Source organism: Megalobrama amblycephala, linkage group LG22 (assembly GCF_018812025.1).
Source record: "Megalobrama amblycephala isolate DHTTF-2021 linkage group LG22, ASM1881202v1, whole genome shotgun sequence".
Taxonomy (NCBI): Eukaryota; Metazoa; Chordata; class Actinopteri; order Cypriniformes; family Xenocyprididae; genus Megalobrama; species Megalobrama amblycephala.
The window spans coordinates 12,077,232-12,102,407 of record NC_063065.1 but is presented as its reverse complement, the minus strand read 5'-3'; the positions used below and the strand labels follow the sequence as shown (position 1 = coordinate 12,102,407).

General features: G+C 37.6%; 1 long non-coding RNA gene across 14 annotated transcripts in view; it reads left to right on the top strand.

The window, feature by feature from the left end:
* Positions 1 to 25,176, top strand: part of LOC125258031 — a 156,897-nt gene that overhangs the window by 94,252 nt on the left and 37,469 nt on the right. For 9 of the 14 annotated variants that reach the window (XR_007182511.1, XR_007182509.1, XR_007182510.1 and 6 more), the window contains 9 exons: positions 3,132 to 3,204; positions 3,319 to 3,414; positions 5,814 to 5,898; positions 5,982 to 6,323; positions 6,421 to 6,530; positions 7,128 to 7,210; positions 16,402 to 16,547; positions 20,000 to 20,093; positions 20,719 to 20,789. This is a non-coding gene — a long non-coding RNA (uncharacterized LOC125258031). Of the gene's footprint in view, positions 1 to 3,131; positions 3,261 to 3,318; positions 3,415 to 5,813; positions 5,899 to 5,981; positions 6,324 to 6,420; positions 6,531 to 7,127; positions 7,211 to 12,243; positions 12,296 to 16,401; positions 16,548 to 19,999; positions 20,094 to 20,718; positions 20,790 to 25,176 lie in introns of all 14 variants that reach the window. The other 5 variants (XR_007182502.1, XR_007182508.1, XR_007182506.1 and 2 more) reach the window with 5 other exon arrangements.

The window sequence follows — 25,176 nt, the reverse complement described above, 5'->3', positions numbered from 1 at the left end:
TGTGCTAATTTTATCTTAACCCATTGGGGCAAAAATTCATGATTTTCTACTTCATTCCAAACAACTGGTTAGAAGGTCACCTTAGTTGTGGCCTATAACCATGCTAATGCTATATGCTAGATTCTAAATTATCCAAACTGAATCACATTTGTTTGGTGAAAGTCACCTACAAAAAAGAGATCTTATAATGTCACGCAATGTTACCCCTGTTCTGTGGGATCTGCAATCAAATCTTACTTTAGTGGACAACATTATCTTCTCTTTCATTTCATTGTACACAATGCTGCTACATAGAACTCTGTACAACCACACACACGCATACACACATCTTGCCCTGCACCCCCCATTAGGAGAAACAATCTAAATGTTAAACAGGTTCCCTCCTGAAGTGGTCCGCATTCCCCCTCCTTTGAGAAATTTGGCCTGTGGTGCTTTTGTCAAGTTGCCATTGTTCTGTCCGACACACATGGAAACAAAAGAACGATGTGCAATTTGGACCTAATCATAACATCTGTACTTCACTGCTATTTACATTTTCTCTATCAAGGCGGAGAAGAAATGTTAATTTTAGATGGGTCTTTTTATGAGTGGTAATTACTGTCATTAAGAACGCTCGAGAGACTCCGGGGGAGCCGGGACTGAGATGTAGTTTGACGTGTTGTATAATTAATACTGAATTAATGTCTTACTTTATGTGGCGCTGGAAGAAAGGCCCTTAACAGCTTTGAGAGGTGGCTTGTGCCATTGTCGCTGCATCCGAGAGCACACACACACACACACACACTGTAAATCAGGGTGGTCTGGTCTCGTCTTTTTGTTTGTGTTGATGGGTTTGTCACTATGAGGGCTCACTGGCTGTTATTGTCTTGTTTTATGTAGTGTAGCTGTCTGGCACCTTCAAATTCGGACACTTGAAACATTTTGCTTCTCCATACAAAATTGTACCATGATTTTACTACAGTAATGTGATTTAGATTCATACAAGTAGTATATTTAGTACTGGAATGAAATATGGAGTCTGTGTTCCATTATAATGTGAAGAACTCAATATGCTGCTTCAACAAAAAGTATCAAAAAGTAAATTTTTTAGACATGAAGCATTGTAGTATCATGGCATTCTTTGAATTGTTTTGTAGTAAAACAACATAAATTTAGGTTAAAATATTATATTATATTATGTTTTTTTCCTGTCATCCTTATTTGACCTAGTTTCCTAGTGTGTGCCTTTTAGTTACCATAGCAATCTATTGTTTTCACCTGCCCCTTGTTAATTCACTCATTCAGTCTATGTATATATATAGTACACTACAGGCCAGATTTACTAACAGCTTGCACCAGCGCAAACCCTCTTTTGGCGTTAAAAAACTACTGTCAGGATTTAATAAAGACACACAGTCAAAAAATAGCACTGAAAAGGTGTGGACACCGTTATTTTTGTGGCTGAACTTATTGCATATGCATTTGTCAGAGTTTCCCTTTCAGACAAAATTTATGGGAGGAGAGTATTTAAATGAATCACGCAAGGTGATTTACTAAGGTTTGAGCTCGTCAATTTACTGGTGATTGCGCCATTATTTACCGCCCAAAAAAAGAATGCCTTAAACCAGATGCTAACTGGTAGACGCGGTTCCGTCTGTGTTCTTTAATGTGCGCATCGTCAGTAGATCACGTGCAGAGTTTTCCACTCCCATCAGCACTTTTTTGGATACGCGCTCTCACGCTAATTTACCCTGTTTAGTAAATCTGACCCTACATGTTCAGTTCGTTGTCCCTTCTAATGTCTGTTAGTACATCTATTTAAGTTGATTGTTCTGTTCCTGCTTGATAATAATCTCCTGAGTGTTTGTTATTTTGATTTATTGTTCATTAAAGTTTTACTTCTGAAATTAGATCCTGCTCAAACTCATCTTTGCTGCAACCAGCTGTGACAGAGGAACAGGATCTAACAGCAGTTCCACTTCCAGCAGAGGACCGACTTTTGTCCCTAAATTAGGAAGGACAGCCACTAGAGAATTTTGTCGAGGACTGAGGAATGAGAGCATGTTGAAGATGTGTTTTTGGAGCAGGCTGGACGACCACCAGTTGAGTTGTGCTAGGCCTCAATGAAATGGTTTGAGGAAGAGGTTATTCCACCAGGCTCCTCTCTCTGCTGGTCCCACCCAGCTCCAAGTCTCCCACCCAACCTCCCTCCCCCACCTCCTCCACCCAAGACAGCCAGTTCCTCCCAGTACCCCTGCCTCTGCTGGTTCCCTTCAGTTCCTCGGCTCCTCTTCTGTTTGCTCCATTCTGCTCCCCGGATCCGCCTCAGGCTTTCCAGTCTCCAGCTCCGCCTCTGCATGAGGATCCCCTGTTTCCACCTCGAGCTGCTGAGCCTGTCACTCCACGTCGGCCCGTTGGCTCCACCTTGACTTCTCCTACCCTTGGCTCCACCTGGGACCATCGTCCTTACGGCTCCACCAGGCTCCCTAGTCCCTCAGGCTCTGCCTTGGTCAGTCGTCGCTCTGACTATGGCCTTTGACTGCACATCGTCCCTCCATCCCTTCTGCTCCATTGGGCTTCGCCTTGGTGCCCGGTCTCACCGGCTTTACCTCAGTCCTCTGGCACCCTGGCTCCACCTCGGCCGCTCATAACCATTGCTTCCGCCTTGGCCTCCAGGCCCTATGGTGTCACCCTGTCTCTGTGTCTCCTCAGCTCCGCCTGGGTCTCCAACTCTCCTGAATCCACCACTGGATATCTGAATCTACCATGGCTCCTCCCATAATCCTGTCCTGTGGGTATCTCTCTGGCTCCTTCCTCCAACTCCTCCCTGGCTTCCATGGTGGTTCCCTCTCTCAGCCCCCAAGCCACCCCCTATACCTCAACAAAACAAAAACATGATGTGTCCACTTTGATTTTATAGTGACTTTAAAATATATAGATGAATTATATCAAGACAGGACATACCAACTTTCCAAAGTATTTCATGTCAACTACCCATATATTAAAGCACCATAGTAATTCTATCTAATACTATGTACTGTGGTAACACTGTTTTGTAATGCACTGCTCTTGCCAAAATGAACAATAAAATTAATCTGTTTCTGAAAAGTTCTGAACAAGAATCTCAATCTGTGTGCATATGTGTGTTTTAGGTGCAGAGGCGAGTGTAGCTTACAGCAACAGCTGAGGCAGCTTCAGAAAGCCTGAAAGAGCAGCATCCAGAGAGTGAGAACTGGGACCTACTGTTGGAGGATTTTACTTCAGGACACATGAGGTCACAGGTCAAACGACTACACTCTCAATCTTACTTTTTTTTTTCTGTCCATCTCATACTTGTAGATGTTCAACTCACAAACGCACACTGTACACCTGTGTGTGGGCTGCCCTCCAGGCCACAAACACAACCTAACCCTGACATTTCTGATGATTTTGAAGGTAAAGCATCCTTTGGTCACTTAGATATTAACATGCAAATGACATATGCACAAAAACTGAACATTATAGCCATTTTTACACTGAAGCTTCTTATTGCGTTGAATTTATTGCATTGATATATATATATATATCAATGCAATAAATATATATATATATATATATATATATATATATATATATATATATATATATATATATAATGTATATATTTTATAAAATAATAAAATAACCTGTACAACAAATACTACAACAATATAATATAATACAATACAATATAATAATCATAATTTCTAATTTTATTATTAATGGTGTTTTTAGGCATTAGGATAATGAGAATAGTTTTTCGACTACAGTAGTCAGAAATGAGGAAGAATATGCTTAATTATCGTGACAATATCAGAAAATCTTAAAGAATCTTTATGCAAAACATTTGTATATAGATTCTGAGGTGAAATCTGACCTGGACATCATGTTTTTATGAGATTTACTAGGGTATTTTGGTGGAAACTATGGTATATTTTTGTAGGGATATACATTTTTTCCCTCTGATTCCCACAGAAGTATATAGTCTGCTCAGAACCTATACAGCTAAACACTGAACACTTCATTCTGGAAAACCTGTTAGCAGTTTTATGGCACCCGTTGCGTTAGAATATAAGATCAAATGCAGGCTCCCATACTGCTCTGTAGCAGCGTTTTTCCTGAGATGTCTGAGATGTATCTACAGGAGGTGAGATAACTGACAAACCAGATGCACATGCTGATTCCTGAAATTGCTTAATCTCCATTTTAATCATCATGAGCTGCCACCTCTCGGTCTCCATTTTCTCTTTCTGTCTAACTGTTTCTCCTTCTCTTTTCCTCTCCCTCTTCCCCATTTGCTCTCTATCTTTCTCTCTCTATCTATATAATCAGCACATGGAGTGCTGGATGTGGCATATATTCACACAGTGCAGCCATGCATAGAACTGCCTCCATTAACTTAATATGCACAAGGTCCAGTGTTCATACAGCCTCTAGCCATTAGATGGAAAATCATGTAAAAACATTTGACACGTAGCTTGAGAATAGCCACATTATGGAAAAATGGAAGGAAGACAGAAGAGTGAATCGCCGATTGAATTGAGTCATCATTTGAAGTTCCCCTCTCTCTTCGTGAGTGTTTTGAACTGCGTAATTCTGACAAGTGGTGTCTAGACAGAGTATGTAGTGACTGTCTCAAAGTCCTAACAGCTTCTGGAAAAATATTAGGATTGTCTACTGGAGTCATGAATCACCTCGGCACACAGCAGTGCTTTATATGCACAACATATGGCTTACAGAACATTCAGAGGGGATTCTCTCTTCCTCTCCCACTTCCTTGTTCACTCTTGCTCTATCCCTCAATTTCACTGTCACAATTTTCTCTTTGCCTGCATGTCTCTCTCATGCTCTCCCCTGCTGAAAGGACTCCAGCATATGTTGGGTTTTGGATACTGGTCTCTGGTATGGGATTGTAGGTGTGAAGACAATGTATTTTTCATGCAGAAATGAACTTTATATCACCATGTACTCATACTCATATTGTTTGAATGTTTGAATCCTGCTGTTTAATTTTGAATTTTACTGTAAAGAACAAAAAAAGTTGTTTAGGAGAATGTCCAGGCTGCTCATTTGTGTATAATAATAATTTTTTTTTAATTTAAAATTTATTTGAATTTTATTTTGATTTCAAATAAATTCTGTTCAAAACTTTCTATTTATCAAAGAATCTTAAGAAGGAAAAAAAAAAATGATTCCACAAAAATATTAAGAAGCACAGCTGTTTTTATTTTTATTTTAACAATAATAAGAAGAAATGTTTTTTGAGCATCAAATCAGCATATCAGAATGACCATGGACCATGTGACATGTGAATATTCACAATATTACTGTTTTTACTGTATTTTTGATCAAATAAATGCAGCTCTAACAAGTGTAAGACTTCTATCAAAAGCATTAAAAAATTGTAAACTTTTGAATGGTAATGTACAAGTTCAAGTACAAGTTATTATGTTTGGCAAAAGAAAAATTAAATAAACGAAACAAAGGAAAGTTAAATAAATGAAAGAGATAAACAACAAAAATCTTACTGAACCCAAACTTTTAAACCATAATGTGTATGTGTAAATATAACATCCTTAAAAGAAAATAAATTATATCTTAAATTGTTTATTTTTATTGTTAATGGCAGAATTCTCATTTTAATAATTTCATCAAACTAAATTAAGGAAGATTTATGCTTAAAAAGGAAAAAAAAAAAAAGCCAATTATTTTTTTTAAATATGTAGAATTTAAAAAAAAAAGTATTTTATCATTCAAGAAATTATACACTTACGTTGTCTGTCTTTTGTAATTTATTGTGTCTGTATTTATTTCAGCTTGGCCACTAAAAAGCACTAGACATGGGGTTGAAACTAAGAACATTTGTTCTACATTAGTCTGTACCGTCTGCTTTTGTTTCAGGTGGGGTCTCCTGTATTTTGATCGAATCCAGTTATGAACTTTGACCATTTTTGTAAAATGTTTAATACATGCATGCCTTCTAGGAGAGTCAGAGAGCAAAAAAGAGAAAAATAACTCCTAAAGAAAGAAGTTTTAAGCTGACACCAATATACGCTCTCACCGGGACTTGTTGTGCACTTGGAGCCCAGTAGAAAATCAGGATCAGGAGCTCTGTAATTGAATTCACCTGATTAGAATTCCACCCCCTCGAGAGTGCGGGAGTCTCGTGTATGGTTAGCATAATAAACAAGAAAATCTGAGACATGGGAATGCGGGAACCACTTCTTCCAAGCATACTGAATCAATTAATAGCATGTAGAAGGAAACCCTGATTATGTGAGCAGAGAGCCAGGCCAGCGAGAGAGGAGACTGGATTCTGGGCAGAGGTGGTTATTATTAGTGATGGAGAGAGTGTGTGTTCATATAGTGTGTGTGTATGTGTGTTTTTTGGGTGTGCTTTGATCCTGTCTCTCCCTCACACAGCTGCAGCGGTTAAGCTGGGCCCCGGAGGAATCCCACATAGACACCGTTCACCTCTGCCAGGAGTGCGCACCGCTGGTCAGCAACCTCAGTCGCTGGATCAAAGAGCAGAAGTATGTGGAGCTACCTCAACATGGACACGCTTAAACGCGCACACACCGTGTCCAGAAGTTTCTCATCGAAATTCCGAAGTTCCCAGAATTCTCACGCCCCCTCTTGTGTGTCACATGGCTGGGGGATGTAGTTAAAAAACTATTTAAATGATTTCTTGAAATGTATGTATGTGCTCTGAAATAACTTTTTTCATCATTTCGCCAAAACAGCCATTATAGTTAAGAAGATTCAAAACTAAATCTTTGGAAATATTATTTTAACTAGTAAAACAGTTAAAATAATCAATATATATTTTCCCAGCTATTTAAATTAACACAAGGAAACAGGACATAAATAATAATAAACTTAAATACCACTTAAATACTGTTGCAAAAATGTATGAATTAAAATGCATATTTTTCATATAAAACAGAACCAACAGTTGGGCTGGTGATGCTTGAGACATTATTGCATAGTCATTCAGTGTTTCTTTGGAAAAAATAGATTAGCAATACGCTAAAAGGTATTTAGATGTAAAGTATTTTATTTATTTGACAAAATCATCTTATAGTCAAAGACGAGTTCCAATGCATCTCATTACATCTGTCTCCCCTCAGGTAGATAACTGGCAAGCTATTGGGCTCATGAATATTTATCACGCTGTCTGCACTCACCCAAAGTGATTTGCTGAAGTCAAAAGGTGAGTACTAGCCAATGGCTTTAGCTCACGTTTGTGTCAATCCCGCCCACTGCAGAAGGTCTTAACGCAATTATTTAGTTTGAACAGCGTCTAAAATTAAGTACAACTAACTTAAATCTTATCATTATTCCTCAAAACCTATCTCTCCGCTCTGTTTTTGCATGTTCCAGATAGGCTGACAAGTCTGTTAAATAATAGTGTGGATTTTATACTGTGACACTTTCCACAAATGACATAATTTATGCCTACAGGTGGTGCAGAATTATCTTTATGAGCGAGTCACTGAATTAAACGAAACACTGATTCTTTTGTTTTGGCTGTGTTTTTCAGGCCAATTCACATTTAGTACAGTCACCAAATTACAGCACGTCATTTCTCAGACATTCAACGCTGATTCAACATGTTCATACGCAAAAACAAGCTCTGACAGATGCCAAATGGATTTAGACTCACACTGTGGTGTGAATTTGCCTTTTGGAACTACTTTCAATGGGGGGAGCAAAGCTAGAAGAAGTAACTGGCAATAGCTTGTTTGCAATCACGTGATTCTGATGAAGCACGAAATTCAGATGGAGGGTACTGGTTTAGACACTATTACAAGAGAGGTTTAAACAAAATCACAATATATGTTGGACGTGATCCTTACGTTATAAAGAGGAGCGATTTTTCTACTGAATTGGAATATTTGCCAGATTTCAAAACTGAACTTCTTAAGTCTCATAATTAAGGGAAAAACTTGATTTCCCCTTACCTATGGGAATTTCTATATAAATATGGGAATGTCTAAATTATATGTCTATAGTATAACATATAAAGTCTTGGATATAATCCCTTAAACAGTTTTCAAAGGGAAACCACTAAATGTTTCACGACAGCAACCCAAGTTTTGCCGTTATAAAAATCTATTGTTGCAATGGACACGTTATTTGTTAATACAGATAGGGTATGCATTGTATGAGATCAATGTTTATGTGAATAAATGCTTAAATTAAAATGTTTATCATATACACTGCATTCCAAATTATTATGCAGGTGACTTATCAGTAAGATTTCAGTACAATAAACATTCAGATTTTAGTTTTTCTAAGAAAATGTTTGTTTGTTTATTTATCCATGTCTTTTTAGATAACTGGTATCAATCTCGGCAAAATAATTTGCCAGGTCTATGGAAACCCTACTTAGAGGTTGTTTCACATTATTAAGCAAGTCACAGTTCTCATGCAATATAGGGAGGAAGAAAGACCTTTCTGAATATGAAAAGCATGAAATGGTGCAATGTTGTGCAAAAGGCATGAAAACAACTAATATTGTGTGAAAACTGAATGGAGATTATTAAATTATCATAAGATTTGTGAGTGATTTAGAGCACAGCAGAACTCAGTCAGATAAAGGCTTATTAATAAAAGTTCCTGTCAAAAAAAATAATTATATTAAAAGGGCAGCTATAAAAAAAAAAGGTATTTGAAGCTGCTGGTGTCTCTGGAGTCTCAAGAAGCTCTCCATGCAGGCTGGCAGTTGTGCGTAAAGATGCATTTTAGCCACTCCAAACCAAACCTCACAAAGAGAAACATTTACAGTGGGTGTAGAAATACATTTTCAAACAGTTTTATTGCTGTGGTGTTTTTTTTTGCAGCATGGGTGCATAGTCCATTGTATTTCAGAAGGCACTATACTCCTTTTTATACCATAGCTGAAAATGGCCAGCTATGAACTCTACATATCTTGCAAAAGTCATTTTAATACCCTCAGAGACCCTAAAGGGACCTTCCATCTCACTTCCCAATATTCCAGCCCAAATCATCACCCACCAGCTCCTTGCTGACGTCGCAGTCTTGTTGGAACGTGGTGGCCATTCACCAACCATCCAGAAATCCATCCGTTTAGACCATCTATTGTAGTACGGCATTAGCCTGTGAATAAAACTATTTAAAAATGAGTCTTCATGTATTTCTAAACCCACTGTAAATGTTTCTCTTTGTGAGGTTTGGTTTGGAGTGGCTAAAATGCATCTTTGCGCACAACTGCCTGCATGGAGAGCTTCTTGAGACTCTAGAAACACCAACAGCTTCAAATACCTGTTTGCAGCTCAACACTGGCTGTTTTATAGCTGCCCTTTTAATGCAATTAAGTTTTTTGACAGGAACTTTCCTTAATAAGCCTTAATATCCATTCAGTTTTCACACAATATTAGTTGTTTTCATGCCTTTTGCACAACATTGCACTATTTCATGCTTTTCATCTTCAGAAAGATCTTTCTTCCTCCCTATATTGCATGAGAACTGTGACTTGCTTAGTAATGTGGAACAACCTTTAAGTAGGGTTTCCATAGACCTGGCAAATTATTTTGTCTGAGATGATACCAGTTATCTAAAAAGACATGGATAAATAAACAAACAAACATTTTATTAGAAAAACTAAAATATGAATGTTTATTGTACTGAAATCTTACTGATATGTCACCTGCATAATAATTTGGAACGCAGTGTAAAGCAGCCGATCATGTCTCATAAGAAGACTTGGATTGAACCTGCTCACTGCATGTAACACTTAAAGGGATAGTTCACCCAAAAATGAAAATTTGATGTTTATCTGCTTACCCCCAGCGCATCCAAGATGTAGGTGTCTTTGTTTCTTCAGTAGAACACAATTGATGATTTTTAACTCCAACCGCTGCCGTCAGTCAGTGGTATAATGCAAGTCAGCGGGAACTTGGACTATAAGAGTAATTAAAACAAGACAGACAAATCCAAATTAAACCCTGCGGCTCGTGATGACACATTGATGTCCTTAGACACGAAACGATCGGTTTGTGCGAGAAACTGAACAGTATTTATATCATTTTTTACCTCTAATACACCACTATGTCCAACTGCATTCATCACTCGATTCGTTTGGTCTGATCGCGCTCTGACAGCGGCAGTGATGTCTGGTGCTCATTGAAGTATATGCGCAAGACATCACTGCCGTTGTCAGAGCGCAATCAGACCTCACGAATCGAGTGATGAATGACAAACCGATCGTTTCGTGTCTTAAGACATCAATGTGTCGCCACGAGCCGCAGGGTTTAATTTGGATTTGTCTGTCGTGTTTTATTTACTCTTATAGTCCAAGTTCCCGCTGACTTGCATTATACCACTGACAGACGCAGCGGTTGCAGTTAAAAATCATCATTTGTGTTCTACTGAAGAAACAAAGACACCTACATCTTGGATGCGCAGATAAACATCAAATTTTCATTTTTGGGTGAACTATCCCTTTAAGGTGAGTTTTCCAAAACATGTTATACTAAGGAAAATTACACTTAAGGTGCTTTATTTAACTGGGCATGGACATCCTTCTATTTCATAAAACAAATGAAAGCATACAAATCTATGGAGGCATACTACTTTTTTGTTTGTGGTTGCATATGCAAGTTGTATTAAGTTTTGACAAAGTGGTCACTGCACACACTCCCGACTGCAGACGAAGGATTATAAGCCACTTTTTTCTGCATTTTTCAGTCAATTTCTTGCATTGCACCCCCCCCCCCCCCCCCTTAATCATTTAGAGCAACCATAGATGAAGCAAAACATATGCATTTCATAGTGCTTTCCTATGTAGAAAATCCCTTCCTGCCCTCCATCTGCATTTCACGCCACCCTGTGACGACGTGCAAACAAGCTATACTGCCTAAAATGTAAGTAAATGTACACTGCTTGATTATTGAGCAACAAAGGCTTTTCTGCTTGAGTGCTGTCACAAAAACCATCGTCCTTGCCCTTTTACTCATGTAGTATACTGTAGTTAACTTGCTCGTTCAAGTTTCTTTTAATTTTTTTTCTCTCCGTTTCCTTCTTTTCCCCCATTTCTCTCAGCCCTCCCCTGGCTGCTATTACCGTTCATATTAAACACGTTTGCCCTCCAAGCACATCGACAAGACCTCATTGCAAATGAGCTTCATAAAACTCAGCGCATATTTCATATCACTTTTGAATGGCGAACAATGGCTTTTTATGGTGATGTCTGAGGTAATGCTCACTGAAGGGTTATTGCCTAATGATGTGCGGCTCGGTGGCACGACAACCTTCCTGGACCACCCACATTTTGTGGTTTGTTTGAATAATAAAGAATTATATTAATTTGGCTAGTTAATTAAGAAATGTCAAAAGACAAATATCAAAGCCCCCATGAATCCCCATGCAGCCTTTTTGAATAGCAGGGCAGGCTATCTTTAGAGGTCAACCTTACTTTCCGTTCTCGTTTTCCAAGTCTGAGAAGGCAACATTTGCTATGCTTTGTTTCCCTTTGTATCTTTTTCTTGCTCTGATTACAACTAAAGTGTTTGATTTGCAATTTAAGGCCAATCATGATACAATCAGCTCTGATGAAAGCCATCGAGTCTCGATCATTGTTGTTACATGCTGTTTAGTAATGCTTTATCGCCCACGATTACCTTCCTGGGGTTTAAACTCCACAACATTCACACACGCTTATTGAGTTCCATTTGCGCCATGTTGTTCAAAATCGAATGACGTCGCCGATACTGAAACAACTGCTTCATATCATAGTTCTGCCTTTCAAATCCAACATAATCCACAATGACCTTGTCTTCCATGTTTGCCTTTGCAGTAATATGATTTAGAGCAAAGGAATATGAATGCGGTGAAAGGCCCTTGTTGACACCTCAAGCTGAACTGCAGAACCCAGCAAGTCAAATCTGAGCATTTAACACATGGAACAAGCTTCTACATCTGCCTTTCGTATAAATACAAAGTGCATTGCTTATGTTTGAGAGTTGTCAGAGTTTGTTTTGGAGATTCTGTGAAGTTTCAAGTCTCTCGACACTCTCACAGCTCGTTTTGCTGAGTCTGCAGCGAAACCCGAAATAGAAGCATTTAGTCAGTTTGTGTTTAGCTATGCAAGCGTAATTCTGTGCCATTGCGTTCCAAAATGTGTCAGACCACAATTCATAATGCTACGCATATACAAATTATGTTCTCAGCGTGGCCACCTGGAGGACTGTAACAAACTTTTTTTGTAATTTTTTTTTTCAGGTCAACTATTGTAATGATAGAGCAACATTTTAAAGAGAATGTTTTTGAGCAAGTAAGTGAAACTTGATATGTTAATAGTACGCTACCTGGCACAGACTTTGGGGGGTACCTCTGTTGCCACACTGCAAAACAATCTATTTTTAATGAGTATTTTTGTCTAAGTTTCCAGTAAAAATATCAAGCAGATTTTGCAGCGGATTCAAAGTTCGTTTTGATCTATGAACATATGAATTTGCTGCGTAGACCAATATAAGCTGCTTGGTTTGGAAGTGACTTCTGAGTACGTGGTTCTTCATCCATCACTACACTGTTGACAATTTACCCGCAAAAGATTGCAGATGTTTTGCTAATGTTCTGCCTCAAAATTGCATAGGGTTTCAAATAATGTGACTTTAATATGAGTGTATTTTGTACTTGTTTTAAGTAAGAATGAGTTAAAAACAAAAATCTACCAGTGCAGTATGGCAAAATACAATAATATTCAACATAGAATCTTTTAAAAGATCTTGAAGGATTAGTTCACTTTCAAATGAAAATTACCCCAAGCTTTACTCACCCTCAAGCCATTCTAGGTGTATATGACTTTCTTCTTTCTGGTGAACACAATCTGAGAAATATTAATAAATATCCTGACGCATCCGAGTTTTATAATGGCAGTGAGTGGGATCAACGAGTATGAACTGAAGAAAATGTCTCCATCCACATCCATCCATCATAAACACAGCTCCGGGGGGTTAATAAAGGCCTTCTGAAGCAAAGCGATGCATCTGTGTAAAAAAAACAAAACATATTTAACAAGTAATGAAGTAAAATATCTAGCTTCCGCTAGACCGCCTTCATATTCAAGTTACGAAGAAAGTGTAAACTGGCATCACATCAGTTAAGTATTTTCCGTAAGTTATATAGGGAAGGCGTAGGATGTAGCATAAGCTTTTTGAACTTTGAGAGTTTTACACTTTATTCGTAAGTAGAATACGGAAGGCAGTCTGGTGGAAGCTAGATATTTTACTTCATAACTGGTTAAATATGGATATTTGCTTCAGAAGGCCTTTACTAACCCTCCAGGAGCCGTGTGGAGTATGTTTGGATGATGGATGGATGATGGATGGATGTGAATGGAGACACTTTCTTCTGCTCATACTCATTGATCCCGCTCACTGCCATTATAAAGCTTGAATGCGTTAGGATATTTATTAATATATCTCCGATTGTGTTCATCAGAATGAAGAAAGTCATACACAGAGGATGGCTTGAGGGTGAGTAAAGCTTTGGGTAATTTTCATTTGAAAGTGAACTAATCCTTTAAAGGCCCATTGAAGTGCCTTGAAACACACAGGATTACTCCTCTTTTTTTTAAATAGTCAATAGCATTTTGTTTATATATCACAGCTTGGCAAGGGGTACGTTTCCCAAAAGCATCATTAGCCAAGTTTTGTCGCAAGTTCCATTGAACTCACGACGGAACTTGCGACCGTAGTTGGATTTGGGAAACGCACCCCAGAGCCGCTGAGCAGCAGTTTTCTCCTAATCTCTTACCGTTTCTCCTCCAAATCTTCTCCATATCACTTTAAAATGTAGCATTCTGTGCAGAATTCAAATGAGTCCTATAATTTTTGCGGTCTGTGCCGACTTGTGCATATGATCCACCCTGTGCTATCGCGTCTCTGGAGCAGACTGTGTGCGCACTGCGGTGGTTCGCGTGACACTAATGTGAAACCAGACTTCATGTGCCCCAAAGAAAGCACATTTAGAAGCTGAAATGCAGTGTGATGTCATCAAAATCATTAATCCATATTGGCAGAAATGAGATAACTTTTAAATGCGAATTTTGTCATTGTTTTGGAGCACACTAGCTTATAACATATTCATACTAAAAGCCAAAAAACTTCAATTTTGATTGCATGAGGACTTTAATTTCTTATTCTTATAAGCATTTTTAGATATTTTTACTAATTCGAAGACTAATTAAAAACTCGTTAAGAAATTATTTTCCTCAGAGGATTACTACAGGACGAATGCGAGCTTGCAATGCATTGTCCAGTGTTCATTTTTTAAATGCTAACCCTAACCCTTTTAAATAATTTATTTTTCATTTGCAGTCTATTCTATAGAAAACATTATGAATGGATACTTAACATTTTCAATTTTTTTTCGAACATTCATCTTTGCTATTTTGTGCTGTTCATCAGATCTGCTGGTAAGAGGCCAGCTGGATGGATCAAAGGACAGAACAAGATTTTGAACACCACCTGCACTGACAAAGAAAACATCTATTTATCAGTTTCTGCTTAGTTTATCCTAAACAGCTCTCGGCGTTATTCATTGTCAGAGGTTCTTTCAAGTCGCCTTCACCTTCTCACATAGATACACTTGAGCAGGAGACATAACATTGCTCCAATCAGTTTACAGCTTCCTGTTAATGAATCCAAGCAGTCACTCGCTGGACAAGCTGAAGACTCTATAGAAGTTTGAGGTGCTCTCTGGTTGGCTAATGGTGTTCGTTGAGGGCTGTTCATTCACTGCTTTCTTGGCCTCGCACCATCTTGTCAATTTGGCTGAGGATTGTCTCCCGCTTTCAAACAAAATCAAAAGGCCTGAAAGCCAAGTGGTTTGTTAGCTGTATGTTGAAGCGATACTATTCTGCACTCCTCATTTAGATGGTCAAGGAATCTGACACAAAGCACGCATGGAACCCGTGTAAGCGTTAGAGCTTCTCGTTCTGGCTCGCTCTCCGCACCCTTAGCTCTCTTCACACTGCACCAAATGAATGGACGGCTCTGATGTGATCTGTGCTGTTAGCTGGGAAACGAGGATGCAGAATGGCCATTATAAGAGTGAAGAACTGTAGAAAGAAGAAAGAGAGATGAGAAAGATGAAGCTAGTCTGCTTGCACTGGAAGATGAACGTATTATGAATAATGCCTCTATTTTTCCATCCAATTCCCAATTCCATCTCTCAGCCCATTGTCGCGGTCGCCCCATTACTGCTTCAGTTTTCATCCCCAAATTTGATATTGGGGAATTGATCTCATATTTATTTAAAATAAGATTATGTCTTTATTGAAATAGATTTCTTTTCTCTCCAGTCTGATCCAATGAGATGAAAGGAAATTACTGAGAACACGCCCATCTATCATGTCATCCCAAGTCCAATGTATTTATTTGCAACTTCATTTGAGTAATAAATGAACACTTGTAACCCATAAAGCATTAGTTAGGATGTTTTCTTTCCTTATTTGTGAAGAACAGGTCTTATCAGCATGCGAATTAATGTTTTAAAGCTGTGTGTTCTGACAGATGCCACATGCAGGGTTATTACTTTATTATATTTATCATTACTTATATAAAATAAACATTAACTGAAATAAAAAAAAACAATTTTCAAACAATTTTATTTCTCATTTTCATGTACTGAAATAATTTAAATTAAAATGTATAAAATTATTTTTCTTTGATTTTTTTTTTTTTTTTTTTTTTATTGAGTTGCATTCCAGCTTATAAATGTGAGGTGGTATGTTCCCTCTCAATTTGAATTGGCATACCGCTTCTGTGTGCATCTTTTCAGATCATTATAATAACCCATCTGCTGAAATGGCTGGTGACTTGTGACTGAGTCCAGATGGATGATATAAAATGCTACAAGATGGCTGATAGCACTGTAACCATTTATCTCACTCTCATTTTAATTCTTGCTTATGTTTCATTCCTTCGTTTTTCTTTTCCCTGCTACTTTGCATGATGAAGAAATCCCAGTGTGGCATAATGTAAGACATAATCACTTTATCTGGAGCTGGTTTCAGACAAGAACATGTCCACTTTCCTCTGCCATTTCAACAAGGACAGCTGGCACAGCTCCAAAAGATAATTTGACCCCAGAGAATAGAGGATAGAGCGAGCGAGAGAGAGAATGCATGTATGCATGCCCTGCCAATCAGTTCAGCTTCTCTTTTACATGCTGTAAAGAGCAGCACATCAACACAGATTCCTAAGCCAGCCATCTCTGCTCCTAATGGACGTGTTTGTGAGGAAATGAATAGCTCTTCTTTTCCATTAAGTGTATTGGAGGAATTAGTAGTTTGAGCGTAGCCACTGCAAATCATGTTATATAAAAGTTCCATCTCTAATGCATTTAACTTTTCCCCCTCTTTCCTCACCATAGATGGGAATAATTTGTAACAGATGAGGCCTAAACTTTGGAGAGAGAGGTAGATGTCATGCTTTCTGGAATTTACGTTTTCTGGATCTAGTTTTGCTGTCTGAAACTGGAGTCAACGGCCAACTGAAGCACTCTGGCTTTAGTTTTTCGTAAGTCTGAACAATTATACGATTTTTCTTTGTCCTCCAGATGGTTGATGGGTTTTTCATTTGCCCCAGCTTTGTTTAATGATAGCACAGATGTTATTGCTCCATTCTGTAACCCACCTCTATGTCTTGTTTTCTTCATTTTTGTGATGTCATCACTGTAGTTAGAATCTATGTTCTGTGCCTCAATTAAAAGAGAAAATTATTTCATCATTTACTCACCCTCATTCTATTAGAAACCTATATTACTTTCTGTGAAGCGCAAAAGGAGAAATGTTGAACAATGCACTGGCCACTCTTTTCCATATAACGAATGCTCCAAAATAAGGGGAAAAAAGCACCATAAGATTCCTAAATATTCATTTAATTGATAAGATAATGAACATAATGTTCCTGATCAAATGAAAAATTGTGTGATTTCAGCCCCTTTGTGTAAACAAGTGTTATTTGTATTAAAATTTATATTATTATAGTATGTATTAATATTTTGAATTAACTTTTTTTATATTTTTCTTTTTAATTTTAGATTTAGTAATTATGTGCTGTTGTCGTTATTGTTTTTGTTTAGCTTTTATTTTCATTTAAGTTTTAGTAATTTTAGTAATTCAATTTATTTATTTCAATTTAAATTTAAATTTTAAGATTTCATCTAATACTTATATTTTATTTTATTTAAGCTTTAGTTTAATTTTAGAAACTGAAATTTAATTTAGTTTAAGTTGGTTAGTTAACAAAAACAACACTGATGCAAACTGGTTTATGGATTGTTTACTAAGCATATTAAACTGAGAAAATTATTGTTACAAAAATGTACAGCATTTTTAAGTCTTTAGATATACAACAAAGGTGCATAAACTCATAAACTATTTAACTCCACATTTAGGCATACACTCGCAAACTTCCCTAATCACTTCCTCTTGGGGGAATCCCCGTCGCCATTTTGAAGTGCATTCAACTTCATCAAGTGGGCGAGTGAAATTTATTTATTTGAAGTTTATTTGACCCCTTGATTTTGACAGAGGGAGTGAGTCTACTCAGTATGTACAGTTCAGGCAGATCCATAGACCACAGTGTAACACGATTTTGACGTCGCAATGTTCTGAGACATGTGCTTAGGACTGCACATGCACACTGACTGGTCTAGCCTGAAAAATAAGCTTTTTTTAAAATGCTATTTGAGCATAAGAAACAACATTTGTGGGACAGTTCATGTCAGATTTTGTTGCTGTTATCTAATTGTGAGTTCTGCAAGATTTTTAGGATTTCCCCATTCAAGTAGATACTCTAGGACTTGGTCTTGGATGTCCGAAATAGCGTTGCAAATATGGCCGCCGAGTGAACAGACCTTCCTTTTGATATAAGTTGCCCTGTACCATACTAGATGGCTAATTTGGCTTTCTAGATATACAGTAGATGCTAATCTTACAGTTTAGTAGGCCAGAGAAATCTACGGTGTGAAAGATTCAGAAGCTCTAACTGTACATATGAGGAACAAATTTCTGACACAAAGTTCAGATGCTGTCCTCAATTCCCCACTTGTTTATCAAAAGTTACATTGTTCTCTCCCAGCGCTACAAAAAAACTATGCTAATAGTTCTCCTTACAAACTGGGTCACCTTCATCCGTCAGTAAGCGTACCTCTCAGTCACCACTTATAGAGATCAGTACCTCTCTGTACTGAGTGTGCGGGGCGGGACTGTCAGCAACATCTGACAGATGCAGCGTTTCGTCGCGCAGCTGCGACACGTCGCGTGGTTCCCTCCGTGTGATCAAAGCCACGTGATGAGTTCTGGTGTCAGGCCGCAGCGTCCCGTGGTCCCTACAGTGAGACTGGAGGAGCGCAGGGAGTTTTTGTGCCATCACATCTTGCCTGTCAGGCTGCAGCCCGGCTGATGCTTCGGATTGATTCGCTATACAATGTGTTTGGCACTATTGATGTTTTATTAAGCTTGTCGGGAGTTTCTAGGAAGCCCTGTTTGAGTGTGGGTGGAGATGCTGAGGAATGTTGGCTCCCATTAGTGACTAAGACCATCATGAGACTGTCACATCAGATCATCAGCTAAAACAGCTGAGACATGTCCCACCTCACTGTAGGCAGCAGCCATGGTGTCTGGATAGTGGAAGCGGAAGGCAGTCATTTGTAAGAATCAGACTGTTGATGCGTAGAGTAATTTACTTGTAGGATGTATTGAGATTTTCATTGTGTGCTTTGCTAATGATCATTATGAACAGCTGTATAAATATTCCTGCCCGGACGGACTGAGGGTTAATTGGAAGAATACAGTCACTATGTGAACTAATAAAAAAATAAAAAAAGGTTTTAAAGGGTTAGTTCACCAAAAAATGAAAATTCTGTCATTAATTATTCACCTTCATGTCGTTACAAGACTCTCATTCATCTTCAGAACACAAATGAAGATCTTTTTGATGAAATTTGAGGGATTTCTATCCATCCTTTGCAACTGGAACTTTGAAGCTTCAAAAAGTTCATAAAGAGATCGTAAAACTAATCCATATGAATTGAGTGGTTTGGTCCAAATTTTCTGAAGAGACTCAATCGCTTTATATGATGAACGTTTAAAGGGTTAGTTCACCCAAAAATGAAAATTCTGTCATTAATTACTCACCCTCATTCGTTCATCTTCGGAACACAAATTAAGATATTTTTGATGAAATCCGATGGCGAGATAATTAACACTTTCAAATGGCCATATTTAAACAGTTCATTTGACTACAGTGGTTCAACCTTAATGTTATGAAGCGACAAGAATACTGGACCCACTTTATATTAAGTGGCCTTAACTACTATGTACTTACATTTAAATTAATCATTTGATACAATGCACTTATTGTGTACGTACATGTTTTTACATTGTACTTATATTTTAAAAACACCTGCATGTAATTACATCTGTAATTAAATTCTATAATTACATTTATAATTACACTGTTGACCCATCCCTTACACCTAACCCCTACCCTTAAACCTACCCATACCACCAAAGCTTTCCCTAACCTTACCCGTATCACACCTCAATAGCAACAAAAGTGTTTTGCAATTCAGTATGAACCCAATAAGTACATTGTACTTATTTTTTGATGTAAGTACATAGTAGTTAAGGCCACTTAATATAAAGTGGGACCAGAATACTTTTTGTATGTATCAAACTGCCAAAGTCACGTTAACGATTAAAGTTTCGAAACGTTTCGAAACACTTATGACATAACAAAGCCTTGTTTACTGAAATCACGTGACTTTGGCATGCTCCGAACCACTGATTCGAAACAAAAGATTTGTAAAGCTTCAAATGAATTATCTAATGATCTTATATTAATTGTCACTAATTATCTTTGTATATATTTATTTCCCCATTTAGAAATCTGTAGCAAGTATTCTCTCTCTCTCTCTCTGTGTGTGTGTGTGTGTGTGTGTGTGTGTGTTTTCTCTGCGACAGTCTTCTGCAGGCAAGCTGAGATGCCTTGGAGGAGGCACCGAGGACCCTTAGAGCTCAGCCAGATGAGAAGGAGGCCAAGCAGTCATGGTTAAAGGTAAAAGTAATCTGTCACCAGCTCTGTCAGCACTGACTTCACTTATAACAACATTAAATGTGGGGGGGATCTGATCTCTGTCTGATCTCTTAACTGTATCTGTTGCTGATATATTTTTTCATTTCATTTTTTAAATCCTAAGCTATATATGTTTGCTTTGAGATATGCCAGCAAACTTGAAAAGCTGCTATATTTTTCTCACAGTTGTTATCAGGTGAATGTCTCGACATTCAGTAAATATGTTTACATTGCCACACGCATCCAGATGATATCAGTAAATTTTGCCTTTGCAGTTTTACATCGTCTGCTGTCACATCAAGAAGGTGGTGTGTCACATACGTTAGTCATTTCACCCTGTAGCTCGTGTATAATTGGTTAAACTGATTGTGTTACATCTCACCCCATGTTACAGCACTCCCCCGGTTCCTGTGTGCATATGCAAAAGAGTTAATGAGCCGCAAGGTCACAGTGCTGCCCTCTACTAGGCCATCCTTCATTTCGCCTTCACTGTTCTTCGCCTGCTCTGATTGGCTGGGAGGATTCATGAGGCTTGTATTGCATTTCATCACTGTTAATGCACCAAGAGTTAATGAACTTCTCTTTCTTTGCTTGCTCTATCACTCAGGCCATCCACAGTCACTCTTCTAATCAGCAACCACTTCTTAATCAGCTATGAGGTCGTCTGGAGGTGGACGAGTGAGTACCCAATTCTGACACATAGACTTTGGTCACGTATGCACTTTACATCAATGCATGTACGTAAAACACTTCACTCATTCCTTCAGTTTCAGGTAATTATTCAGCCTGACCTCTCTCCTTCTTTAAAGGGATAGTTTAAAGATGTCATTTCAAACCTGTATGACTGTGGTGAGGTTTAGGCTTCGGTCAAGATTAATGATCATGGATGGATGGATGGATGGATGGATGGATGGATGGATAGATAGATAGATAGATAGATAGATAGATAGATAGTTGAAGATGATAGATAGATAGATAGATAGATAGATAGATAGATAGATAGATAGATAGATAGATAGTTGAAGATGCTACGCAGTAGTGAACGCACCTATATGCATGTTTCATACAGATTTTTTCGTGCGCTCACGTTCACAGAGAGAGATGGCAGAAAGCACACCCTGTTTGCTTTCAGTACTTTACGAAAGCACAACGTTTTGATGTTACTGTGAGTGCACACGAATAAAAGTAGACTCTTCACAGATTCAAAACATGTATTACTCTTATCTGTATGACCAAAAATGACTTTGGTAAGTATTTTAAGTGCAAGTGATCACGCCGGCGCTTCCATGTTAGCTGTCATGCGGTAAGCGCGCTACTATTCAGCTTTCGCACTCCGCACAAACACTTGAATAGCTTACATTTTTCTAGGTTAACGTTAAAGTGAGCAACCAGGTAAAGTTGCTACTATTTACATGTTTCATATGATAAGCCATATTTGAAGTCGATGAATGATAGGTGAGTGTTTGGATGTCTTGCCCGATGTACTTTAATTACCACATAGACCAGCTGTTAATGATCTGTCCGTCACAGACCGCGTGACTTTGCCACTTCCTGTGTATTTTTTTTCCCTGCGACTAATAAAATTTTGGTTAACTAAACCTCTTCTCGTCAACTAACGGTTAGTTGACTATTAGGAGGCAGTCTTATTGTCCATACATATTTCAATGTTAGGACAAAAAAACACTATTTTTGATGTTATTTATTTTATGCTTTATAATTTTTAGCTGGACTGTCCCTTTAAAGCCTCATCACAGGCTTTGCAACCCCATCTGTCCATCAAAAAAAGAAGTCACATTCATAAATAATGAACAGCCGTAGCTCCAGAGGAAATAAAGGCCGATAAAATTCCAAACTAATACTTCCCAGCCTCTGTCGAGCATCATTAATCAACGACAGCTCGTCTATTAGTTTCATTAAGAGAATAGAAGATTAAAAGGAGTGATGTGATGAGATAGAAAACCTGCCTCCAGCCGTGACCCACCTAAAGCCTGACCCCTCATTAGGACTCATGAACTGCCCTCTGTGCATGTTTAATGACCCACCTGGGTTTGTGTTCATACCCCACTCGTTTGCGTTGCCTCTGATTGGCTTCAGATGCAGCGCCCGGCTGTCAGTCAGTTTAATGATGGAGTTTGACGGCAAGATGAATAGTTCCCTTGTCTATTTTAATAATTGCCGATACGGTATTCATATAAATCTGTCGATCCTATGTGGATAAAAGCGAATATAATAATCTAAATTGAGCCGATAAGGGCAGTTGAAGGAAACGCCTGCCTAAATTTTCTTTTTCATTACTTGTGGTTCAAATACAGCTTGTATGCGTGTGTATATGTGAGCTGAGATAAGTCACATTATTTGCATGGGTGTCAGTCCTGGACTCATATATCAGTATAATATCATTATGCAATTTTAAAATCTCAATCCTGCCACTTCCATAAGAGCACTGGGAAGGGAGGTAGCGTGACGTGAGGTTGTTATTAGATGTCTTTAAGGCTTGTCCTGTTGTCAGACTATATATCCAGTGGTTCATTCATTTTTTATATCTATGCAAATGAAAATTCCTATATTTGAGTACCGCCTGAATTAGCTGCTAAAATTAGCCTCTAATCGGCACCTTTATTGGAGCCAATGCATTATGGATGAGACACTCAGGGGCGTCCAGATCTGACCGTATATGTTGTGGTCATCTCTAAGCAGTCTCAGCTGGCTTGTTCAAAACAAGGGCAGCTGGTACACTCCGAAATTACGCTTTGCTACACTGTATTGTTTTGTATTGAGAATTCTTGGAAAACAAAACAATTACAGCACAAATAATAGAATCATGCAAATACAACGTCATATAATGTCACCTCAACATATGTAGAAGTCATGCAAAGGCCTTGTTGAAAAATATCCTTCATGAATGTGTTGAAATGGACAAATTGCTACATCCCGTAATGTTATTTGCAAATCGTGAAACCTAGCTGAAGTTTAATAGTCGCTGATTAGAGTGACAGCATGTGTTAGGGAACCGTTCCGACACAGACGGCTGTGTATGAAAGCTCATCTCGTCTTCCGCCTTCCCCTAACAGCTGCCTCCACCAGCACACGCCTGCAACAATTTGTCAACAGTCAGCAAAATGCTGTTAAATCAAGCCGCAATTATCTGCTCTTAATTAGCAAACGGAAAACGATTACAAGCGTGGATTACTCCAAACACAACACCAGACGCTCAGACACCAGAAAGCATCAGCCGCCTCATAATCCAGTCAAGTTGTCAACAGATCACAGGCTAATTAGTGAAATTACAGGGCCCCTGATTGGGATTTGGAAATGGAGAGGCACGTGGTGAGGTTTAGTGGCTTCGGTCAGGATGAGCGATCATCCCAGATGAGAAGTGTCAAATATAGTGTTTTATATCTTGAATAAACATGGTTTGCATAAGTCTAGTGAATTTTTGCCTTTAATTTGAATGCCTTCTGAGATTTTTGTGTTTAAAGAGTAGTGGCTTTTCCTTTCACCCAAAAATATGGCTCATATTTTTCAGCCCTTTCCAAATCTGTTTTTATCTGTTTATTCTGTTCTTCTTTCATAGCTTGTCTGTAACAAAAGTTATGGTTATCTGAAGTCGGCTGATCGCTCTGATTTCCAGGAACGGAATTTTGAGAAAAACAGGTTTAAATAACTGTCACACCCTTTTTACGCATAGACATGAAAATGCACTATCCAAACATAAATGGTTGTAATTGTAAAAGCTTTGGAATATAGACCTAAGGTTGGTCTTGTTTTAAAGAAGACACTTGTCAGATTATTGTAGAAGTGAAATAAATTATGAAAGTGAAATAAAAAAAAAAGTTATAGAAGTTTAAATTTATGAAAATGTAAAAATATAATTGTTTATATATTACAAAGCATGTTTTACTCTTAAACCGCAAGAAAATAAAAGCCAAAAATGTCAACATTCCAAATTTTAGGTTGAAATATTTTTAAAAAATGAGCTTTCAGTAAGATTTTGTTTGGGCGCAGTACCAAACTTTTTTACTAGATGACACCCAAGCTCCATATCCTACCATTTAAGGGCGCCTCCATTTATTTGAGTAATCTGAACCATATATTTCCATATTTTCATATATTTGAAGTAGACATCCTATTCAGAAGTAGTATAGGCAGTTTGGCCTATATATATATATATATACAGTACAGTCCAAATGTTTGGAACCACTAAGATTTTTAATGTTTTTAAAAGAAGTTTCGTCTGCTCACCAAGGCTACATTTATTTAATTAAAAATACAGTAAAAAACAGTAATATTGTGAAATATTATTACAATTTAAAATAACTGTGTGTGTAAAATAATCTTCAGTGTCACATGATCCTTCAGAAATCATTCTAATATGCTGATTTGCTGCTCAATAAACATTTCTGATTATTTTCAATGTTGAAAACAGTTGTGTACTTTTTTTTCAGGATTCCTTGATGAATAGAAAGTTCAAAAGAACAGCATTTATCTGAAATACAAAGCTTCTGTAGCATTATACACTACCGTTCAAAAGTTTGGGGTCAGTAAGAATTTTTATTTTTTTTTTTTTGAAAAGAAATTAAAGAAATGAATACTTTTATTCAGCAAGGATGCATTAAATCAATCAAAAGTGGCAGTAAAGACATTTATAATGTTACAAAAGATTAGATTTCAGATAAACACTGTTCTTTTGAACTTTCTATTCATCAAATAATCCTGAAAAAAATATTGTACACAAATATTTTGTACAGTTGTACACATTAAATGTTTCTTGAGCAGCAGATCAGCATATTAGAATGATTTCTGAAGGATCATGTGACACTGAAGACTGGAGTAATGATGCTGAAAATTCAGCTTTGCCATCACAGGAATAAATTACTTTGTGAAATATATTCAAATAGAAAACAGTTATTTTAAATTGTAATAATATTTCACAATATATGGTTTTTATATTTTTATAAATAAATGTAGCCTTGGTGAAAAAACTTCTTTTAAAAACATTAAAATCTTAGAATATATATATATATATATATATATATATATATATATATATATATATATATATATA